This window comes from Haliaeetus leucocephalus, unplaced genomic scaffold (genome assembly GCF_000737465.1).
Source record: "Haliaeetus leucocephalus isolate CR32 unplaced genomic scaffold, Haliaeetus_leucocephalus-4.0 Scaffold517, whole genome shotgun sequence".
Lineage (NCBI taxonomy): Eukaryota > Metazoa > Chordata > Aves > Accipitriformes > Accipitridae > Haliaeetus > Haliaeetus leucocephalus.
The window spans coordinates 4,937,457-4,941,844 of NW_010972953.1; the positions used below are offsets into that span (position 1 = coordinate 4,937,457).

Here is a 4,388-nt window from a genome sequence, read left to right on the forward strand (position 1 = left end):
GGTCGGCAGCGCCGCTCGCTGGGGGCTGGCGGCAACGCTGAGACCCATCCCTGCTGCAAACCTGCCCCGCATCCCTGCTGCAAACCTGCCCCACAAACCTGCCCCGCATCCCTCCTGCAGACCTGCCCCATTGCAAATCTGCCCTGCTGCAAACCTGCCCCGCATCCCCGCTGCAAACGTGCCCCATCACAAACCTGCCCTTCTGCAAACCTGCCCTGCATCCCTGCTGCAAACCTTCCTGCTGCAAACCATCTCCCCATGTCCCTGATGCAAACCTGCCCTGCGTCCCTGCTACAAGCCCTGCTGCAAACCTTCCCCACAGCCCCACTGCTGGCCCCGCTGTCAACTCTCCCTGTGTCCCTGCTGCCAACCCCACGCAAACTGTCCCCATGTCCCTGCTGCCAGCCCCAGTGCCAACCCTGCCCGTGTTGCTGCCAGCGCTGCTGGGAAACGCCACCCTCATCCCATTTTCTTGCTGAGTGACTGCTTCACGGGATGGCAGGGGACAAGGACCCACTCCAGCAAACAGAAAATATGACCTGCGTTCTTCCCTCTCCCACGCTGGATAGGGAGCGTCCTCATCCCTCCCGGGAGATCAGCAAGAGCTGGCTGCCCGCCCTCGGCGTGGGGACAGTTTGGGTCTCAGACCCCGTCCCCAGCACTCTCCCCGCTCTGCCCGTGCCGCAGCCATTGCACAAAGCCGGGAGCAGAGCCGGGATGGCGGCTGGGACCCGAGCTCCCTCCTGCCCGGTGGCTGCTCTGAGCACCGGGCAGCGGTGCCCGAGCTCTGCCCGCAGCCTGCCTGGATGGCCATGGAGGGAAATGCTCCGTCTTTCTCCCTTCCCACCGGGCACAGGGAATGGGGTACTCCCTGGGGACATGGGGAAAGCGTGTCCTCCAAGGGCTGAAAGCCGAATGCATGAAATGGATGCTCTTATCTAAAAACACCTGGAAGGGGAAGGGGAGGGCTGGAAAGCAAATGTGCTGGGCTCTGTAGAGCCCCAGCTGGGCTTCACCGCTCCCTGCAGGGGTTAGTTGCCTTTGAGCAAGCTCTGCAGCACACAGTGCTTTACAGGAGCAAACCCTTTTCCTCTCGTTATTTTCCTGACACCTTGAAGAGGTCCCTCTAACCGCCGGGTGCTTTGGGGAGGTGGGTTTGACATCCAGAGCTGGGGTTTTTAGCAGCTCCTGTGGGCTGTCAGAGCAGCCCGTGCCTCGCTGGAGCTGGGACACAGCCCTTCAGCTCAGGTTTTGCTCCTGCAAAGATGCTGCTCAGCATTCAGGAGCTGTCACGGGGGTTTGTGCCGCATTCCCCACGGCACCCCTGCAGCGGTGGGCGGCTCACCCACGAGTCACACAGGGACGAAGACACAAAGGTTTTTCCCCATGTGATGGACCAGTTTGATGTTGTCGCCAGCCATGTGTGCATGGGACGCTGCTCGTGCCTGTGCTGGGAAGGGTGCATCGCCCAGCAGCGGCTTCTCTGGCCGATAAAAATAATTATTCCTGGCTGAGATGGTAGAGGAAGCTCCATGTAAGCGCTGGCTTTGCCTTGCTAGCTCTCCAAGATGGTTTCTCCAGGGTTTAGAGGCCCTAGAACAGGAGCTGCCGCTGTCGGAGGAGGAAGGAGAGGAGTGCGGGAGCTGATGGATGTCCCTGGCCGTTCCTGCTGGGATGGAGGGTGAGCTGGCGAGCATCTCACCTCGCTCCTGGCTCGGCTGAAATCAGTGGGACTCCACATGAGCTGCTTTATCATCCCATGTGTTTAACAAGGGTGTTTTATGGCTTGACCCTCACACCCAGGTCCATCCCACGGAAGGCTGCCCTTGGGTTTTGCTCTCCTGGGGCGAGCAGGGTGGTCGTGAGCACCCAGCCGGCCCCGCTCACCCTCGCCCCGTGCCACGAAGCCGGGCTGGTGCAGACACACGACAGCCATTTCCAGCCGCCCTGGTGGCTTCTCGCTCCGTGGCTGGAATGGGAACCCCAACCGCGACTGAAGGATGAGTCACATTTCCCAGAGCCAGCTACGGAAGAAGGGAATTAAATACATATATTCATACCGAAGAAGGGAAGAGTGAGCTCTGGGTCGCTTGGTGTGTTTCTAGAGGGGCTTAGCCAAAGCCGAAACCCTGGGGTTTGTCACGGAGGAAGGTGATTTGTGTGTCATGAGGGGATGGTGGGAGCTGGGACAGTCCAGTGACCCTCGCCTGGATGATGCAGCCCAATGGGGAGAAGCTGCTGAGCATCAGCAATGCACCCGCACACACCGTGGGAATGGGGTGCTGTGCCGGACCCATGCTGGGAGCTGCGGGAGTGATTTCAGTCATGGCTCCCATCATCGCCTGCTTTCTCCTAGCATCCCAGCAGTGCATGATGCCGGCACACCACCTGCCTGGCTCCTCCGGCTCTGCCGGCAGCACCGGGATGCTCCTTGGCTTGCTCAGCAGGGAGAGGCCACCCAAATCGGGGGAGCAGGATGCTGCAGCCCCAGGGTTGCTGGGAGCACTGGTAAGACTTGAAAATAGTATCAGCGTCACTGGGAGAGTAAATGCTGTGGTTTTCCAGCTAGGAGACAGCCCTGGCGCAGCTTTCCCTGCAGAAATCCCTCACAGAGCCTTGAACATCCCAGGATTTATTTGCCAGAGAGCTGGAGGCCACCAATTAATGAGGCTGCGATGGAAATGTTGCACAGAAGAGCCTGAAGGTGGGGGAGAGGGGGCCTGGGGAAGGGTGAAGTGGGGGGGTCGTAGGAGATCAGGAATCCCTCGAACAAACCTGCCCTGTCCGGGTAAGCGACCTCCGCTCCCACCCTGGCTGAGCTCCGCAGCGCGATCGATCGGGCAGGCAGCTGCCTCCTGCCTGCAGCCCTGCCAGCACCGTGTCGCACGTGTGTGCAGTCATGCCGGCAGCCCCCCCCAAGGAACGGCAGGGTTTTGGGGGCGAGATTTCCCTCGCCAGGGTGCTAAAGGCTAAATCCACCTCTCAGGTGACCCGGGGAACATCACGTCAGGCTTCTGCGGGCAAACCCCATCCCTCTCGCCAGAGTGTGGGAAGGCAAATTCGGTGCCAGCCGAGGCAGAGCTGCTGCAGGGACAGGAGATTTCAGGTGGTTTTGCAATGATTTAGGATTTGCATCGAGGTGCTGGGAGGTGGGGATGATGGCCGGGTGCTGCCGCAGGTCCACGGGGCGAGGGGTGCCCACCCCAGGATGGGTCTTAATGCCAACGGGAACAAATAGCCTTTGACATGTGTCCCCCCTTCAAGCTCAGAAAACACGTTAACGAATAAAACCAAGCTATGTTTTATTATTTGAAGGTGATGTTTTGCCATAAGGGGATCTGACACATGAGCCTTGCCTCTGGATGGACACTGGGATCCTCTAACAGGGGGAAGCTGAGCGAGACCAGCCCCACCGGGACTCCCTGGAGAGGATTTAGGGCTGGGGTTTGGCGTGGGAGGGCTCAGGGTGGATGCCGGCGTGGGGAGATGCTGTGCCGGGAGGGAATGGCACAGCCAGACAAACAACGCAGCCAGACAAACAACCGCCCGCTGGGAATCGGACGGTGGCAGATGGGCTCCCCAGGCACCGGGGTCTTGCTCACGCCGCAGCACAGCCGGTTGTTAGAAAGGTGGTGTTAAGCTCTTGGTGAGGACGAGGTGTTTGGGGTTTTTTTCCGGTGTAGCAAGTGTTTGTTTCTGTAACTTGATGTATTACAGTGATTGAAAACTTTAATATAAATATTAATCCAAGGAAAACGGGGGTTTGTTGACATTTGAGCTTTCATCGGAGGGAATGGAAATTAAAAAAAAATAATATAAAAAAGATAGATATATATATTTTCTTGTTTGGTCGAGGATGTTAAATACTTCCTCCCTCCAGCAGCTCAGATCTGAAGCCCCATGTGTGCCCCAGGAGTGTTTTAATCCTGATTTTCCATCCCTGGGCCAGCTGGTGGCCCCATAAAACCCCTCACCCCGTGATTTAGGGCAATCATCCAGCAGGAAAGGGAATGAGCAGTGAGGTTCGATGCCTCCTGGATGTGCTGATGGCTCTGCCCGCTCCTCCCCGCGCCCCGGCTGTGCCCTGCTGCCCGAGAGCCTGTTTGGGGAATGAAGATGCGTCACCCTGTTTCCTCAGGGGCTCCCATATGAGATAACTTGAATGATTAGAGAGTCAAATCTTCACCCCAGTAATTAGACAGACTCATGTGGAGGCTGGTGACAGCGTAAACAGTGTCACGTCCCTTTGGAGCCGTGCTATAGCCCCGCCGGGGTCGGGGTGCGGGGAGGGCAGGGGGTCTGCCCCAACGCCCAGCCCAGGTGGGAGATGCCTTTTGTAGGGTTTTATTCTCGCCCATCATCCCCGGCTCACCCCACACCTCACCCCC

At 58.5% G+C, this 4,388-nt stretch overlaps 1 protein-coding gene across 4 annotated transcripts in view; it reads left to right on the forward strand.

Moving 5' to 3' along the window:
* The window catches only part of PHACTR4 (phosphatase and actin regulator 4), a 79,043-nt gene that overhangs the window by 5,517 nt on the left and 69,138 nt on the right, over positions 1-4,388 (forward strand). Inside the window, exons 2-3 of one of the 4 annotated variants that reach the window (XR_774909.1) lie at positions 1,560-2,508; positions 3,316-3,791. The exons of 2 other annotated variants lie outside the window; for them this stretch is intronic. The gene's annotated coding sequence lies outside the window, so the exon portion shown is untranslated. Of the gene's footprint in view, positions 1-1,559; positions 2,509-3,315; positions 3,792-4,388 lie in introns of those variants that run through there. One more of the 4 variants, XR_774910.1, reaches the window with a different exon arrangement.